We start from the raw sequence: 20,458 nt of genomic DNA on the forward strand, positions 1-20,458 counted from the left end.
TCTCTCTCTCTCTCTCTCTCTCTCTCACACACACACACACACACACACACACACACACCACCAATGAACTTCCATTCACAAAATGGTAGACTAGAATGCCCAGAATAGATCTGATCATTGTGATATCTCAACGTCTCTTTAAAGTCTTAGCAATATCTCCCCTATCCAATATTTTCCACAGCTCTTGATTATAACCTCTGGAAGATCATTACTTTACCTTTATCTTCCTTAAAGAAATGTGAGGAGGGCACTAGAGATTATATCCTCCATCGGGGTTAGGACACTTTTCCCAGCCTCTCTTCTGTCAATAGAATATCGGAGGACCAAAAGCCATATTAAATTTCAAGTTATCCTGGTTTCTTTTAATCCAGGTGGTGGCTCTGTTGGCAGTATGATTCTCTAAAACTATAATGAAATTAAAAAAAAAAAAAAATTATTACAGTGAACTGTGCCTGTAGTTGCTTTTTTTTTTTTTTCCTTTCACATATGCAGGTCTATCTCTAAATTATACAGTCATTAAATTATCAAGTTTTCAAGTAAAGGGCACATCCTGATGCTTTTTTCCCTGAGCCCTTTTGTCCAACTAAAAGGAATTAGTAGGTGGTTTCAACAAGTATATAAAGGCTTTACTTTTGTTTTTATCAAAGGCTAAGTCCTAACTGGCCTTTGTCACTCAAAACATTTCGTAGTTTATCTTTAAAAGTTGTATATCAGAAAGACTTACGTATTTTAATCCTTCAAGTCCCATAATTTCTAGATTTTTCTGTCTTCTTTTATTAATTCTGCTTGGTAACTGGTCAATTCTTTTATATCTCATATATATATATATATATATATATATATATATATATATATATATATATATATATTCTTGTAGTACCTTTTCAAATGCAGATGATGATGGTTGAGGGAAGGAGTAGTATTTATTCGCTTAACCAATTGCCTTTTAAGTACTTGCAGGTAATAATTTTGCCAAACAGTTTGTCTCTGCATTTCATTCAGCCTGTAATAGTAAATTCCTTGTAGCCTAGAGTCTGATCCCAAAGCAAAACCCTCATTGTTTGATAAAAGTTTTCTATTTCTATGCACTGCTGTGTTTATTAATAAGATTTTGCTAGATTAAGCTGTGATGTCAAAGGATCTGAGAGTCTCAGAATGTTAATAGGGGAAAAGTGTTTACTGATTTTTCTCATTACATATTAGTTACAAGAAGGCTGCTGCTCTGTTCCATATCCTCTTTAATCCACAGCCCAGCGGGAAGAGGTAGCACCTTCTGAGTAAATGTTGGCCAAGTGGCAGAGAGAAGGAACTTACAGTGGAACCATGAAATGGGTCTTCAAACTTTTACTCAGAATTTGTGTATGTTACTTTTACCCATGTTCCATTAACTCAAGTGTTATGGGCTGAATTGTGTTCCCCCAAATATTGTATTACTAATTTCCATTGCGATTGTATTTGGAAATCGGACGTAATTCAGGATAATGGGGCAATAAAAGTGGGGGACTCTAATCCACTTATGACTGGAGTCTTTATAAAGAGAGAGAGAGAGAGACAACAAAGATGCACAAACAGAGGAAAGGCCATAAGAGGACATAGCAAGAAGGCATCTGTCTACAAGCTAGGAAGAGAAGTCTCACCAGAAATCAAACCTACTGTCACCTTGATCTTGGAGTTCTAGCCTCTGGAACTGTGAGAAAATACATTTCTGTTGTTTTAGCCTCCCGGCATGTGGTATTTAGTTATGGCAGCCTGAGTAGATAAATGCACCAAGTAAGTAACATGTGATACTTACTTACATGTGATACTTGCCTTATAGTGATAGAATGGGGAAGTACATTCTTCCCCCAGGGAGTAAGTGAATGTTGCATGGTATTAGGCAGAAATATACCGTGTTTCCCTGAAAAGAAGACATAACTGGACCATCAGTTCTAATGTGTCATTTGGAGAAAAAATTAATATAACACCCGGTCTGATATTATATTATATAAGACCCAATCTTATATTAAAATAAGACTGGGTCTTATGTTAATTTTTGCTCCAAAAGATGTATTAGAGCTGATGGTCCAGCTACATCTTATATTCGGGGAAACATGGTACGAACCACTTTAGTGGCGAACAATCACCATTTTGAACAATAATGCTAGACACTATATAGCACTGTTTTATTTTGCTGATGAATAGGGAACAGACATTAGAACAATTTTAAGTTTGATGTTAGTTTTCATTTGATCTAGTATTTTAATTCTGACGAATCTTTAGTATCTCAACTAGTTTAACAAACGTCCAAGCCTGTAGAATCTATGAGCTTTGTAACGGAGTAAAAATGTTTAAAGCAAAACAAAAAGGGCTACAAAAAATAAAAACTGAAAAATTATACTTTTAATGATTCAGAAGTTAAATTATTAAAAGCTTTTCAAATCTAAATTTATTTATTTTCAATTACAATTGACATACAATGTTATATTAGTTTCAAGTCTACAACATTGTGATTAGACATTTATATAACTTACTAAGTGATCACCCCAATAAGTCCGGTACGCGTCTAAAACAATACATAGTGTTTTGATTGGAGCATTTAACCCATTTAAAGTAATTATTGATAGATATATAGTTATTGCCATTTTATTATTCATATTTTTTATCTTTTTTTTTTCTTTTTGGCTCTTCTTAAGAAGTCTCTTTAATATAATATTTCATGTAATATTGGTTTGGTGGTGATAAATTCCTTTACATATGTTTTGTCTGGGAAGCTCTTTATCTTTCCTTCAATTCTAAATGGTAGCTTTGCTGAATAGAGTAATCTTGGTGGTAGGTCCTTGGTTTTCATGACTTTGAATATTCCACGCTTGTTTCTCTGGCCTGTAGAGCTTCAGTTGAGAAATTAGCTGACATTAGTACTCAGACTGGTTGGTTGGGAGGATGGGCTGTGACTACAGTGGAGGAGCTGTGGTACAGGCACTTATGGAGCTCCTATGTAGATCACTAACTGCTTTTCTCTTGATCCTTTTAAGATTCTCTGTTTGTCTTTAACCTTTGCCATTTTAATTACAATGTGTCTTGGTGTGGGACTATTTGGATTCATCATGTTAGGAACTATTTGCACTTCCTGGGCTTGTATGTCTATTTCCTTTGCCAAGATAGGGAATTTTTTCTTTTCTTTTTTTTGTCATCATTTCTTCAAATAGATTTATCTTCTCCTTTCGGTACCCCTATGATGTGAATGTTGATGTGCTTGATGATGTCCCAGAGCACCTTAAACTATCCTTATTTTTTGGATTCCTTTTTCTTTTTGCTGTTCTGATTGGGTGTTTTCTGCTACCTTATCATCCAAATTGCTGATTTGATTCTCTGCTTCATCTAACTTACTGTTGATTCCCTCTAATGTATTCTTTATTTCAGTTATTGTATTGTTCATTTGTGATGGGTTCTATTTTATGTTTTCTATGTCTATTTTTCTTTCCTATCTTTTTGTTGAAGTTCTCACTGAGATAATTGAGAATCTTTATAACCAGTGTTTTGAACTCTGCATCTGATAGAATGCATGTCTCCATTTTGTTTAATTACTTGTTTGTTTATTTATTTATGGAATTTTGTTCTGTTTTTTTTTTTTTTTTTTTTTTTCATTTTGGATAGGTTTCTTTGTCTCCTCATTTTGCCTGCTTCTCTGTGTTTGTTTCTATGTATTAGGTAGGGCTGCCTCCTGGTCATAGTAGAGTGGCCTTATGTAGTAGGTTTCCTGTGGGGCCCAGTGGCACAGTCTCCCTGGTCATCTGAGCTGAGTACTCCAAGTGTGTCCCTTGTGTGGGTTGTGTGTGCCCTACTGTTGTAGTTGAGCCTTGATTGCTGTTGCCATGTCAATGGGAGGTATTAGTACTCAGGCTGATTGGTTGGGAGGATGGACCGTGACTACAGTGGAGGAGCTGAGTACAGGGGCTGAGCCTATGGAGCAGGATTCCCTTTAGTGGAGCTCTGGTGCCTGCTGAGTCCACTCTTTAGGTATGTCATTTGTGGAGGTGGTTGGGTGGTGTTCTGGTGTGTTCTGAAGATGGCCATTGGGTGTGTTGGTTCTAGAGAGAGGCTCTGTTGAGGACAAGTTCTGCTGCTACCTGTACCATGCCAGGTCTACCTGGTATAAACTGCAAAGTGATCTACAGTTGGCTGCCACTTGCACTGGGTTTAGAGTTGTGTCAGAGAGGCTAAGCTGCGTATTGAGGCTGGCTGCTGCTAGTGCTTGTCGTGGGGCTGCTTAGCAAGAGGTATGTGGCACCCCGAAGCAAGATGCTGCTTGTTTGGGGTTTGTGAACTTTGAGAGATCTTAGGAAAGTCTGCACCATGAGCCACAGAAGGCTGTTTGTATGGAAAAGCCACTGGAAGAGGCTTGAGTGGGCCTGCAAGTTGGGTGGGGTGGGAGTCTCAGGGAATCATCAGAGAGGGGCCAACAGTATTAGCCAGGTTGATGGAGGCTCAGATATTGCATCTGAATGCATCTGCACGCTGGGAGTAGAGAGGTCTAAACAAAGAAACAATGGATTCTGCCAGCACTTCTGTCTGGGAGAAGGCTTCCCCTCCAGCCCTCGGCCTGATGCCAGACAACTCAGCTCCTCCCTGTATGTTCTTGATAACTTTTGAGCTGCTGCCCCAGTGGTGGAAGTCGGAGTGAGTGAGTCTGTCAGTGAGTAAGTCCATTTGGAGGCCCTTTAAGAGAGACGACTGGGACTCGAGAAAGTCCACTCAGCCACAATCTTCACTGGTTTTCACAGCCAAAAGTTAGGGGGACTTCTCTTTCTGACACTGGAGTCCTGGACTGGGAGCCTGGTGTGGGCTTGGGACCCTTCACTCCCACTGGGGACCTCTGCAGCAGAGCTATCCCTGCCAATTTTTAACTGCCACACATGGATATGGGACCAGCCCCTTCCACATCTCTGCCCTCCCTGCAGTGTGCACATGGCTTCTGATGTATATCCTTACTTATAGGGCTTCTGTTCAGCTAGACTTTAGGTGATTCTCAGTCATGATTGTTCTTCAGTTTAATTGTAATTTTGATGTGGTTGTAGGAGGAGGCAAGTACAGTGTTTACCTACTCCTCCATCTTGACCAAAAGCCTGAAAATTACATTTATTGGTACGGAAAATTAGCTGTGAAAATGCAAGTTGTACGTACTTCTATGTTTGGACAGATGTGGGGTGCTTCCCATATTAAAGAATCTTATATGCTTTGTTCATATTTTAATACTTAATGTATTGCTGCCTGTTAGGTAATATATGTATAAAAATATCAGTCAATTATGGTCTGTGTCTTTTATAAAGGGTTGAATCTTGAAGACACAGTGGTGGAAAAAATACTTTCAATTAAGATTGGATAATAAAAGCAGAAATTTTAAAGAGATAGGTAATATAGTAGATCTTCAGAGATGGCAGAGATAAGTATTTTGAAAAGAAAAGGATAATTAAAACTAAAATAAATCATATATTTTTTTCCAGTAATTTAAATAGAGATACAGGATACTATTAAATATTCCTCCGTCTTAAAAAATCCTATGCTGTTTTAATTCAGCCCTGTGAATACTTAGGGGGAGACGAGTGGTACTTCCTTCTCTGCTTCTCCTCCCTGCCCCCTGACCCCCTTAATTAGGGGACCAGAGTACCACCACCTTTCTTTTTCTCCTGGCCTTACTGAAATCTCGTGGTGATATGATGGTAGCTGGTTTAAGGCAGGTGGTATAATGGGGACACTAATGACCTGTAGTCATATGGTCTGAACAACCATATATTGTCATGCAGAAAGGTGAGGATGTAGATCTGATTATACCTTTTGCTACTTCCATACTTGCCTCTAGCATTGAGGGTTCTAGTTTTAAAACTTGTTATGTGAACAGAAACAGCTTCATGAAATTATTTCAGCATCCACTGAAACTTAGTAGAAGCTCCAGATCTCCTATTGCTTCTCCAACTGGAATTGCACCTCTGTTTATCTGATTTCTACATTAAACTCCCTCAAAGTTTAATATCTTTTAAAAAACAATATCCATAGCAAGAATGTTTGAAAACCATCCAGGAAACTCTTTTGCTTAACATACAGGATTTTTGTGTTCTGTTTCTGTTCTTTCTCCTTATATTCATCTAAAAATATCTGGAGACATTTTGCTGATTTCATTTGAAGTGTTTCCTTTGTCTAGATGCTTCCTTTGACCCACAACTTCTACACTTTACATCACACCACTTATCATACTGTCCTACATTCATTTGCGTATGTATAGGGAACAAAAAGTCCCAAAGGAGCATGGAACAGGGACAGAATGACAAGTTTGATAGTCAGGGATGTATTTCATTGATATCAAAAAGATTTTTAGTGTCTAGGTTATAAGTAAGAAGCAAATGGGTTTTCCATGGCCAATTAACCACTAGAAGCGCGTAAAACTGGATTAAATTGTGTGATATAAGTGGCAGTTCTAAAACTTCAGGAGCTCATCTTTGTCTTGGCTTTGCTTATTATAATCTGCAGCACCTTGGCCCAAATAGCTAGAAGTTTAAGTCTTGATCTGTGTGGCAGTTTATAATTTTAAAGCAGAGGGGCTCCAAGATGGAAAACTGAAACTCAGAGAAGTCAGGACAATGTGATATGGTATTAGAAAAAAACAAAACAAAAAAAACACAAAAAAACTCTTAAAGCATCAATTGATTGTTCCTCCTACCTCTAAATTGAATGGTCCCTAAATTATCTCATGTTTCTCTGCATCAAATAAGAAATAAAATTCTATGGATTGCATGGTTCCTGACTAGAAATCTCGTTAGAAATCTGCAGACAGAAATCTCTTCTCAATTTCTCTTATTTTAAGCCTAAGTTATTTCTAGTTTCAGTGAAGATAGCAAACAGCTGTTCAAATTCCTTAAGCTCTCTATACATTTCACAGCAACTGTTTTAAACAGCCCTTCCTGTCTCTACCTGGAGCTGATATCCAGTATATATATGATATCCAGTATATATATATATATATATATATATATATATATATATATATATATATATATGTATATGTATATGTATATGTATATGTATATGTATATGTATATGTATATGTATATGTATATGTATATGTATATATATATATATGATTGGTATTTATCTTACACAATTAGCTTCTTTTTCATATTAATGCTGTATTTATCTCTACAAGGAGTTCTGTAGGTCATAAAGTAAGTCAGTGCAATATGAAGATTAATTGCTAGAGTAGGAAAAAATAGCAAAAAGTGCGATTGACTTCCAACTTTTTTGACTAATAGGGAAAATAAAATGTTTAGGTCAGGTTAGCTAATGATAAAGAAAGTGAGAAGATGTATTTACAGACTTTTTTTTCCCCCCCTTCATGCATCTACAAAGTATCTCTGTTAAACAACCTTGCTAATGTGCAACAAGAAAAAATAATTGTGAGGAATAGTTTACTTTCCCTAATTACCAATTTTACCCTGGCAACCATCTTCTAAAACTAATAATAAAATAGAGCATGATTTGTTTTTCCTACAGTTGGATGAATTTAGTTAAATTAAATATAAAGTGTTATTGACATTAACTGCAGAAGACCAAGATCCAAAGCAGTGATTTAACCAGAAAGTGATTAAATTCTTTGAATGTATATAATGAGTCCTGTGTCTGAAAGATTTTTATATTGACTCTTCTTATGGACCTTATTCTAAATGCTCTTTAAATAAATCACTAACTGTAATCTAAGTCAATGGCTAATGAAGATGCTACTTTTACAGGTCAAGGGTAAAATATTTGTTTAAGAAATAGGTGTGCTAGACTTCCCTGAAACTCTTTTTCCATAATTAATGAGTTGATTAATTATATGTGTACTATGAACGATGGTGTCTGGATAATGATTACTGACCCGTATGCAGCTCCCAAACCAGAGTGAACTTCAAAAATTCAATTACAAGGTCCAGATGCTGTATATTGCATATGTAAACTGTTTCAGGAAGGAAGATTACATATTAATAACATCATCTATGTGGCTTATCTTTGCGGCTTAGTGACTATTTGGCAAAAATAATTCTTGGAGAAAGCAAAAGGTATATACAAACTGGCCTGTTTCAGTGTGTCATGCCTTTACTCATTAGTTTTTTTATTTCAATTATTAAAATCTCTTAGATATGTGTGTTAGAGATTTCTAATTTGATTAATATCTTTCAATAATAAAAACAGGTTGATAACTATGTATTCATGATATCCTTGAAATATTTCATTTTTATATGCCCAATTTGACTTCCTTCTGATTTTGTAAAGTCCCGAGTAGCAACTGGTATTTTTAGAAATATACAGAAAACAAACCTTTGTTTAAAAAGGAACAACAACAAAAAGCATTCATTTCCATTTGTTCACACGTCTAATTATTTTTTAAAACACTCAAATTTAGTAAGTTTAAATATTTATAATTGTTCGTTCAGGTTAATCATTTACCTATCATATATTTACTGAGTAACTCCTAAGAGCCAGGGTCTACACAAAGTATCTCATATACAAAGTAAAGCAGTCTGCCCTTTCTGCATTTAAGGAGACAATTATACAGTGATATAGTGAAAAATCACAATGAAACTTCTTAAAAATGCAGAAATCTGGGCCCTATCCATAGAACTTTAGATTAAGTTGCATTGAGACAATCCTGGGAATAGGTATGATTACCTGCCTGATGATTTTGAGGTGATAATCTCTTAAACATATCTTGAAATTAGCTTGCACAAACAATGGAAAAATACCTGAACTCTCATGCATACCCAGCCACCCTTCCTCACATGGTTGCACAGAAGGGAAAGCTATCAAAAACATGTTCTTCTCTCCTCATTTATCCATTCTCTTTTTTTACCACTCCAGTTCACATCTTTTACCCTTTTATGGTTTTCTGTTGTTTGCCAAGGAAATAAGAAATTCAGGGTCTCATCCCAGAGCCTCCAGATGAAGCAAAGACCTTGGGTCTACTTTTTATGACTTTATTCTTCCTTTTCCTTTTTTCATTTTATTAATCTGGTTGGAGAAGTACTGGTTTTAGAAATGAACTGAATTTCAATACTAGTGTGACCATAGGCAAATGAATTAAGCCTTTTGAGCTGTGACTTGTTTTTCATCTGAGTATAATGGCAGTTTTACTAAAAGATCCCTAAGGTCTTTCCAGCTCTAATATTTTATTGTTGATTTAAATTTTATTTTAGCTTTATTCATTTCCATTCTGATGCAGATTTCTTTTAATGGGGATTTCCATAAACAAAAACCTGAAGGTCATTTGTTTGTTTGTCTTTGATAACTTATTTTCTACATTTATTGTCCCCCTTTAAAATTTTATTTTCTCTACCACCATTTCTCCTTCAAGTCTTGAAATCAGCTCAGATTGAAAAATATATTAAAGTCCATTTCTTTTCTCTTTCTCATTTACATTTGATTTTTTTTTTCTACAGAAGTTCAGAATAATTGAAAAATCATAACGTGCTTTGTAATCATTATTTTACATTCTGATTCTAGGGTTTGTGATTATTCTTCATTCATTGGAAAAGATATTTCCAAAGATGCCCGCCTTTGTAAATGAAGAAGATAGAACTTCCTCCAGATGGAATTTCATTTTCATGAAAATACTATACTCAGAGAAATCTGAAGATTATTCACCAGGTAAGCACACATGAAAATGCTGTACCCAGAGAACCTGAGAATTATTCAACAGGTAAGCAAATATCTCTTTACAATTTGGGTGCAGAGTCAGGGGGGTTACAGAATTTCTTTTTAAACATTGGTAGCAAGAACCCTTGATTGTATGAATAAATATAGGTAATAGATAAGACATCTTATTTTAGGTATAATAGAACTTCAATTTAGGTAGATTAATAACAGAATTAAGATAATGTTAATTAACTTGGTATATTCCTGTGATCCTTTCAGATCTAAAAGAAGTATAAATAAATACCAAGAATAAACCCCAATACAAATAATGCACACGATCTATCCAATTAGGTGAGGTACCCTAAAAACATCTAACTTCTAAGATACACTTGTTTCCAAGTATATTGGCCTCCAAGTGTCCTAAGGCTGATGTAAGGCCATGAAGCAAATGGACTTTGCTTGTATAAGTAGGATATTTTTCAGTAATCCAAACAGAATAAAATTCCCCAAATCAGTCTGATTCATCAATACCTAAATCTATTCATAACCAAGAATAGGACCTCAGCAGTAAGCCCTTTCCAGGAATAAATTGCTGTTCATCCATAGTGGGTAAAGGACTTTTCCAAAACTGTTTTTACAGATGTCACAATTTTATCTTATTTTTTCCTCCTCTTCCATCTGCCACTGACTCAAACTCTCCTTACTCCATTCTTCAGGAACAGCTTTCATCTGCTCTAATTTCCTGTGGTAGTCTTTGTTCATTGATTCAATTTTCCTAAAATATGGTTGCTTTAATTAATTTTACCTAACTTGACATTAAGAGCCCTGGGGAAATTAATAAGGATCTTACGTATGAACCCTTCATAGCATTATGAAATGTAATCAGATTCACAGCAATTTATAAATTCCTTTAGTCACTGCAAAGCATGTGTATAATATGCCTTTATCATTCAAGGGGCTCATCTGAATGATACTCAAAAAGAGGAAATTCGTTCTGATGTCGGATCCAAACACAATTAAGTATTTTTATTCATGTGTGTAACAATCACTATATCTCAATCAACTGCGGATTTTCTGTTACACAATGAATTTCCTCCTTGCAATGATATTCCAAGAAACAGTCTATATTTGTCATATAATATTGACTTTCTTAAAGAAAAATTCATGAAAATACATGCTAAGCATGCTTAAGACTGTATATCTACTTATGATTTTTGAACAAGGGCTATTAATGTTGGCTGACTTGAGGGAACACTGAATTGACTGTAACATTAACTGTTTTTAAACTGGTAGAGACTAAGTTGTCTTATAAGTATGTATATGCATATGTACGTATGCATGTTTCTTTTCATTTCCATAATGAGAGCAATGGAACTCCACAACAAGATAAACTCATGTTGTTGAGAATAAAGAAAATGAGTTTGCATGATATTTGAACTGCAGTATGTGAATGCGTAGGCTTTCATAAATGTATAATTAAATGGGTTTAATGTCATGAGTAATTATTTAGGTAATAAATGTGTCTCCCAAAATCTTTCATAGAAAATGATTTTCTCTTACATACGTTGTTAGAGTTAACCTTTATTTTTCCTATTGAAGCACTATTGTTGTTTGTTGTGTTGCTTGTTTACTTGAGAACATTTTCCGTGAGTAAACTATGTGACAGCCAGGACCACATCTATGTTTTTCAATATTTTATCTACAATACCTAGTCCAGTACATGAACAGAGCAGTGGCTTAATAAAACACATTGAAACAAATGAGTGAGAGGCCGATGTTAGGCCACAGTAGCCCTTTGCACAGTCATGCTCAATCTCAACAGCAGCAACCTGGGTCTTATTTACTATGCTTTTTCTTGCAGTGGGATAAGTATCCCAGGAATTTCATATCCTTAATGGTCTAGTTTATCCTGCCAATTCAGTTGTATACATGGGCACCATCAATTATATGTGTCACTGCAGAAAAAGGTTGAAAAAAGATGTGTTCCCTTAGGAAGACGTTTGTGCAGTAGTTAGGGCAGTTATAGATACTGTGATACTCTCTGGAGAATTTTTGTTTTCCTTTTGTAAAGCAGTTCTTTTGTTTATGCCGTGACTCTTTTGAGGGGCACACTGGCTTTCAAACTACTCACTAGCCTCTGTCTAATTTTGTAATCGTAAGTCGTTGGAACTTGCCAGTACTTCTGAGTATTGCATCATTTCCTTGGACTTCGTATTTGATCTGCTTCAAGTTATAGTATTTGTTATAAACTCTCATGGCTACCTAATCAAATCTATCCTAAGGGATCCTCTATAGTGGCATAATTTTGGCTGTGACAGATTTTAACTTTTCCTAAACATTTATGTATGTCTAAATAATTGCCTAATAAGAATATTTTGTAAACTTTTAAGACTTATTTGTCTGTTCACATGTGTATCATTTTGGTCATATATACTGCAAAATACTTTTTATTTAATCATTATGAGAGCCATTTAATTAGTTTTAACTAGCTGAATAAATAATGAACACTTCAAAAAACATCTCTAAATATGCTCTTCTCTTCTATGTGCATTAGGATAAAGCATTTTCTTTTGAAAATCAAAATGATAAACTTGCTATCCATTAACTTACTATTGTTCTTGTGGGGTATGTATGTTTCTTGTGGGAGATATAGTGGGAGATAAATAGAAAACCTCATTTAAGAAACATTTTGGATTTGAAATTATTCACAGTAGAAAAGCAAAACAGTTAATGTGAGCATGTCTAATAAAATTATTTTTGTGAGTAAAAGATTCAAAAGGAATGTACTAGTAACCTGATTTCCATATTTATACCAAAACGAAGTATGTTACACTTAGGACATAATAACTGCCTTTTACTGAGTGTTGGAGTGTTGAGAACTGGTTGTTTATTCATAAATATTTTTGTCTGTGGTTTCTATGCAGTTATATTTGAGATCTTTAAAAGCAGTGACCGCATCTATATCTGTCATATCAGTAGCATATCAAGTTGAATGCTTATTGCTCTAAACGAGTCATTGGCCAAGAATGTTGAGAAGATCAAAGGGTCGTTAGTTATAAAAATACAAAGAAAGAAGTTGAGGAAATATGATTAGTGAAGAATGTTATACAGTACCATTTACAATATAAATTTAAAATTTCTTAATTTTTAATAGGAATATCATCTTCTCCTTTAAAGTCATGTTGTGTATAAAACCATTGCCATTTAATTGGCTTCCATAGCATTCCACATTTAACATGAAACATTCTATCAGTAAATGTTTCTTTATCATTTATCAGTTTTTGTCTCTTATCTTTTACTGTATCTTTTATGGAGCTCCTTGAATAAAGTGACCAGATTTTAGGCATTTTTTGACTAGCTCCTATCACTTTACCTGCCTAAGTAGTCACTCCACAAATGTTTCTTGAACTACATTAACTAGGTGTTTTACAAAGTTCAATTATAATTAAAAAAAAAAAAAAAAAAAAAATGGTTCCAGTATAATCACATCTCTTTATCTGTTATTTGAGGGAGATCTAACAGTTAGCAGTTTCTATTATTTTAACAGGACATTAGTCAATAACTCAAATCTAACAAAAAAATTATCAAGGGAGAAAGTATCACATATTTATCTCAGAAAAATAGCTATGGAGTTGGTCAAGTTATAAAATACTTCAATCCTATAGCTTATATTTTGTTTCCATTTCCTTATCTTCACCCAGAGACAAGACAATGATAAGAAAGCATTTCCTAAACATTTACATATGTCTAAATAATGGGCAATAATCTGCTTTACATGTGTATTCAGGTCTGTTCATTTCTACAAACCTATCCTACCTTCAGTGTTCTGAAGGTGTTTCTATTTTCCTTGCCTGTCACTTAGGTCGAATGCCTTCCTTGTTTGCATTTGTCTTTAAGCTCTTGTCAATTATTATTCATATGGTGTCAGCACCTAATCAGTTAACTCCTTGACTCTGTGCCTCAGTTTCCTTAAAATTGAAAAAAAGAACAAATGCCAAAATGCTTAGTCCTAGTCCACATATTATTATACTCAATATTTTATGCAGTCAGTATTACTTTGTACATATTTTAATTTTCTCTCAGAATAATAGACCTTATCTCACTTTACTTAAATATAAAGTAAGAAGCAGGATAAAAGCCTCAGTTGATCCCAGGTATCCTAATTAGCATAATTATCAATGTATTATTTTCAGAAAGTTAAAAATATGAGTCTCCCACAAATACACTATCAGCACCTTTACAGATTGTGTTTAACTCCTTAATTAATGAGGAAACCAAAAACAAGACAAAACTAGTTCAAAAGATATTTTGTGGGACTGCATATAAACACATTTTAGGGTACACATTTTAAAACAAGCTTGCTAGGTAAAATCTAGAAGGCAAATATAGAAGGGCCTGAGAAAGAAAGTTAACCAAAGGTATAGGGAAAAAATGATGCACAGCGCTAAGTTCATAAAATTGAACAGGGCTAAACTGCATGGATATATGACTTGAGCTTCTGGCTTTCAAGCACCCATGCAGAGGTCTCAGGAAATAAGGTTGTGGCTCTGATTTTGGATTGAATTACTAAATGCTACTGGTACAATGGAAGGATAGGTGTACAAGAAATCAGGTGATTAGTCGGAAAATAGATCATACGCTATTCTCTCCATGGAGTGAGTCTGAGTAAGAAAGGTAAAGTGCCCTGCAGGAAGTTAAATGATGGGAGAAATCCATAAACTAGAATGTCCTGAAAGCAGCTACAGTCGTAGTAAGGTTAAATGAATAGAAGCATAACAAACAACAGATTTTAGTCAGAGATTCTCATGAAAGTATTTCCAAATATCCATCAATTGAAAAAAATTCATGGTGCAACTATGGAAATGGATGGCTCCAACAGAGTATAGACAAAACCGGTTAATGTCTTACAGTGCAATAAAGTAATTGGGTGGGTGGTTTCTTTTCTACCTAGAGAAATCTATAGAGTCACATGTTAAGGTCACAAAATTTGCAAAATTTACATAGACAGTAATTTCTCTCTACGTGTGTTTATGATGCAATGCTCCAGGACATTGAATGTTCCTTCCATGATGTCTTGGCATTTTTTTCATAGTTTTTATTTATCTATCTATTTATTTATTTATTTATTTATTTATTTATTTATTTATTTTTAAGATTTTTATTGGGGAAGGGGAACAGGACTTTATTGGGGAACAGTCTGTACTTCCAGGACGTTTTTCCAAGTTAAGTTGTTGTCCTTTCAATCTTAGTTGTGGAGGGTGCCGTTCAGCTTCAAGTTGTTGTCTTTTCAATCTTAGCTGTGGAGGGCGCAGCTCAGCTCCAGGTCCAGTTGCCCATTGGTAGTTGCACGGGGCGCAGCCCAACATCCCTTGCGGGAGTCGAACTGGCAACCTTGTGGCTGAGAGGACTCGCTCCAACCAACTGAGCCTCCGGGGGCTCAGCGGCAGCTCAGCTCAAGGTACCATGTTCAATTTTAGTTGCAGGGGGCATTGCCCACCATCCCTTGCAGGACTCAAGGAATTGAACTGGCAACCTTGTGGTTCAGAGCCCACTGGCCCATGTGGGAATCGAACTGGCAGCCTTCGGAGTTAGGAGCATGGAGCTCTAACTGCCTGAACAACCGGGCTGGCCATAATGATTTATTTTTAAACAGAGTCAATAAAGTCTTACATTGCTCCTAATAAATACAATGCCAACTTTTCCCCAAAATGTCTCCAGGGACTAGATCTTAACTACTTTATCTAAAAGAAAATAACTACCATGTTTGTCTCTCAGGACTGTGAAAGATAGATTCAAATCTCAAAATCAAAAGGGTCAAATAGAAGCCACAACCAGCATGTAGGAACACATCCCATGAAAACATTTACTTAGGAATTTTACAGAATCATATCTGTGGAGAAGTATCAGATAAGTAACTGGTCACTACAATAAAAACTAGTAAATACAGAGAAATAGATCAGATGAATATAAGGAATTTGGAGAACATAGTCAGAAATTTCTTTAGCAGAGATTTCGGATGAGGGGACGACATGTATATGAACACAGCCTCACACCTGAATTGTTTTAATCTCATTCTGGTAGGATCCAATGACCACTTCCCAGAGCATTGTTAATAAAAGCCAGAACTTTAAGCTGCTGCAAAGTAGCAGCTTTCCCTATCTTGCAGATACTTTGTAAACCAAGCCTTCCTAAATAGTTATATTAATAACTATATTTTACGTGTATCTGTATATTTAAGGACGTATTGTTCAATTTGTTAATTGTTTCAAGTCCTTAGACCTTGTGCCTCTAATTTTAAAATAGGATATTTCTTACTGAATCTAGAAAGAAGATAAAAATTATAAAAAGTGAAATAAAATATTTCATAATATAGAGTAAAAGGAGGTTTTGTACTAAATTTGATGTATTTTGGGACTGATGTCATACCTAGTTTAGTTGGATGTCCTGTTATGCCTCATTGCCTACATGTTACCATAATTAGAGGTGACAGTTTGGAACATTTTAAGTCTTAAAAATTTCAAGTCACAGTAAATTCTTTACAACATCAAGCAGGGAACTCTAAATCAAGTGGTTTGGTTTATCAAATACAAGTTAAAAAAAAAAAAATCTTAAGTGTATACATAGTAAAATGGAAAGCTTCTATCAAAAAGTTGTGCTATTGGGGAAGTTTAACCATGTCAACAAATTATAGCTATAAGAGGACTTATAATTCCAATGTTAAAAATATACAAGAAGCTCTAGGAATTATTTTAAATATACCAGGCTTACATAGGTCCTATTACATGATCTGACTTGGAAGTGAGAAACTATAGATTCATTGTGGTATTGTTATTCGGTTCTTTACCCCAAGGCTTTCTTTGCAATTTTTCTTGCTTGAGAATTTTTACCGCATACAGTTAAGTAATCATTTAGAGGATTTTCACTTGGGATAATTCATTCTTATAGTCAGACTCAGTATGTGTGCAAGAATTGCCTATCTATTCTGACACTATCAGAAGCGAAGAAATGTTTTTATTAGCCAGAGGCTAAGCTTCATAAAATCTTTGTTTCAAACACATTGTGAGTTACTATGCATTTCCTAACCACTTTTAACTTAAACTAGTGTACTGTTTCGTGACATGTTCTGTCTAAAAATGTATCTTCTGTTCTACAGATTCAAATAAAAGATTGCTGTAAATCAGAGCAGAAATTTAGTGATTAGATCATCTGTTATAATATCTGCCAGTGACAAGGCTATTTCTATATTGACACTAATTTTTACATGTTGAAAATAAACACTATAAGCCTTTCCGTTGGAGGGCAGTTTTAAAAATACATTTACTCAATGATGCCATTAATTAAAATATTAATTACCAGCTGTTAAAAATCAGATCTTGAAGAACTATAGAATGTTAGAACTACAGAATAATTTTAAAAACATTGAGTCCATTGTGACATTGTATGTATTTAAAGGGGAATGAATATACACTTAAGTAGGGACAAATAAAGAAAGACAATTTCTTAAACTTGAAATTGAAAAAAATAGATGTGGGGACCTCCAATGGGTAGATTGTATCTCATAAGACTCCTATCATGAATTTTAATATCTAGGCTTATAATGTTAAAAAAGTAATAATTAAAATAGTACAGTAAACTTTGCTCCCCTGGGCTCTCTTCCGTTGCCCTTTGATTTGTTTTTATACTTTTAGCTGCCTTTCATCTTTATCTGATTTTATTTCTGTGATATGCTTTGTAATATATTGTTAGCTATATTTCATCTGTGGCAATATATATCTCAAGACATCCAGTTATGCAAGATTATATAATTGTAATAGGAAACTGGAACAATAATATAAGCATCCTAATTCCCATCCCTCATGCTCTTCCTTCAGACAATATTGAGCGTTATATTAAGAATTTGAGAGTGCAGTACAGTAAAAAAAAAAAAAAAAAAAGGAAAAGACTTGGAGATTAGGCCAAGGGCTACATGTAACCATGTCACAGTTTGAGAGAATTAGAAAGAAACTTTAGGGCATAGAAGCTACCCCGTTTCATAATAGTGTAAGGCTCTAATATTTAATATAATCATCTATACATAGCAGGATTCTGAGTGATTATATTGTCTGGGAATTAATTGACTCTATTAATTTGTTGATCTTTATTGATTTTTTTTTTTTTTTTACTATTCTGAAATTGTGTTGCATACAAAATACAAGAAAATTCATTTTAAAACATCAAAGAAGACTGTAACAGATGACTGGGATTCCATAAGATATTTAAAGTAGCAGGGAAGTCCCTACCTAAAAAGAAATTCAAATATCAGAAACAAATAAAATGAATTTCAGAGTCTTTCTGTAGTATATGGACTTAGGAAGAAAACCTTAATAAAACAAAGTAGACCTGAAATAAAGAAACAGAAAGGTGGCTTTCGTAAAAAAAAAAAAAATTTTAATTAAAGTTTATTGGGGTGACAATTGTTAGTAAAGTTACATAGATTTCAGGTATACAATTCTATATTACATCATCTATAAATCCCATTTTGTGTTCACCACCCAGACTCAGTTCTCCTTGTGTCACCATACATTTGATCCCCTTTACCCTCATCTATCACCCTCTCTCCCCTTAAAAATTCTTACTCTAAGTATTTTTTACTCATTTTGCATGTGTCCCTAACTTGAGCCCATGACGTGCAATGTGCTGCTCTAGTCATCTCTTCCTTCATGTCTGCAGACTGTGCAGAGATTTTGAGAAGCAAACTTTGGTAACATTGCTAACTGAGGTGTACATCCCACTCTTTTCTTTGTGTAATTAAATTTCAGTTCTCTCTTTTGTTTTATATACTGTGTTTCCCTGAAAATAAGACCTAGTCAGAACTTATCAGCTCTAATGCATCTTTTGGAGCAAAAATTAATATAAGACCTGATCTTATTTTACTACTGGTCTTATTTTACTACTATAAGACCGGGTCTTATATTAATTTTTGCTCCAAAAGACGTGTTAGAGCTGATGGTTCGGCTAGGTCTTAGTTTTGGGGAATCATGGTACCTCTTTTGTGGATTTCAAATCAGAGCCTTTTTTTTCTTCAATGTTGAGGACTTTTGGTAAGGAAAATAGCAATAGTGTTTCCTGCAACATCCCGTCACTGATTTCACCCCCTCAAAGACAGTAGTTATCCCAGGATCTCTATTAAAACTCATATCTAAAAGGCACTGAAAATGGAATCATCAACTTTGTTAATGTCAAAGTCAAACAGAATCCTCTAACAATTAAAGGGAATAATAGTTTTAACAGGAAAAATTCTTATTTGTTTCCTAAAACACTTTTAGAAATTGATTGGCAATACAAATACCTGGCTTACGTATATCTTTAAAATCCTGGTGCATTGAAGAAAAACATCTGTGTTGATGTTTTTGTGTATATCTTGTGTAGAAATAAATGTAAAATAATTTTATAAGATTAATTTACCAGAAATGTTAACATCCAGCATCACAAAATTGTGTATGAGGTGAAGGAGGGAAGGAATAGGGTATACTGATTTTTCTATCTACTTAGATAGGATGAAAATAATCTGAACATAATATCTCCAGCCAGGCCAGTGTCATTGCAAACGTCTGCTTATTTCAAAGCAATATAGATATTCAAAATAGTACACTTCAAATTTGCTTGATAGTTTCTATCTTGATGCCAATTACTTCATAAAGAAGAAATAAACTAAAATATTTATGCAATGATATGCCATCAGTATGCAACTTGTCTAAATCAAATGTGCACTTCACCTTTTGTTATTAACGATAATTATTTGGAATCTCATATCATTCTAGCTGCCATTTAATTTGTCTGGACAGGTATTCGGGATCAAGCATTTTATTTTGTTTTCAAGTACTGACAATAAAGGAAAGGATATTATTAAGAAAAAAGGACAGGGAAACAATGGTAATAATCATTTTTTCCATGTTTTAAGAGTACAAAAATAAAACATGAAGAAATACGATGCATGGTATTTGTTATGTAACAGAATGTATGGCTAAGAAGTAAGAAGGGTTTTTGGTTTTTAATTAAGTCTACCCACATGCAGTCTCCTCTGCTTTCTATAAAATACTGCTTTAAGGACTTTCCTTCCAAGGAAAAAGATGTTATATAGAATTTAGATAGATATCTGTAGGATTTAATAGCTCATTTTAAAAGAGAGTGTGGCAGTGATCGACACAAGTATGAGTAAGCCTGAGGTAATCTGATTCCATCAAACTGAGCACCCCAGAGTTCCAAGACAGTCACAATCAGTCCGTGTGTGTGTCTTGGTTCTGGAAAAGGTTGGTGAAGAAGGTGGTCTGGACACATTTTAGGCATGAGTCATTACACCACAATAAATACTTGGTGGATGTACCTGGAAAAAAAAAAGTATATATGTATATATATACATACACATATATATATATATGTGTGTGTATATATATATACGTATGTGTATATATATACACACACACATATATACACACATATATATACATATATATGTGTATATATGTATATGTACACACATATATATGTATATACACATATATATTTGTGTGTGTATATATATATATATATATTTACTGTGCATGTTATTTGTAAAAAAAACAGTAACAGTTATGTTTCAAATATGTATAATATATAAGTCTACATTTGATTTGTTAATCAACGTTTTAAATTATATTGAGAAGTAGCAACACTTTCACAACATTGTGAACCAGAACATGGTATGATGATCCATAAACCATAGGTAGGTGGTATGTTAGACTTCACATTAATACACAGCTCAATGAGATTATAAACAAATATGTGGGAATCAGAAGAGAGT

This window comes from Rhinolophus sinicus, linkage group LG02, assembly GCF_036562045.2.
Source record: "Rhinolophus sinicus isolate RSC01 linkage group LG02, ASM3656204v1, whole genome shotgun sequence".
In the NCBI taxonomy this organism is placed as follows: domain Eukaryota; kingdom Metazoa; phylum Chordata; class Mammalia; order Chiroptera; family Rhinolophidae; genus Rhinolophus; species Rhinolophus sinicus.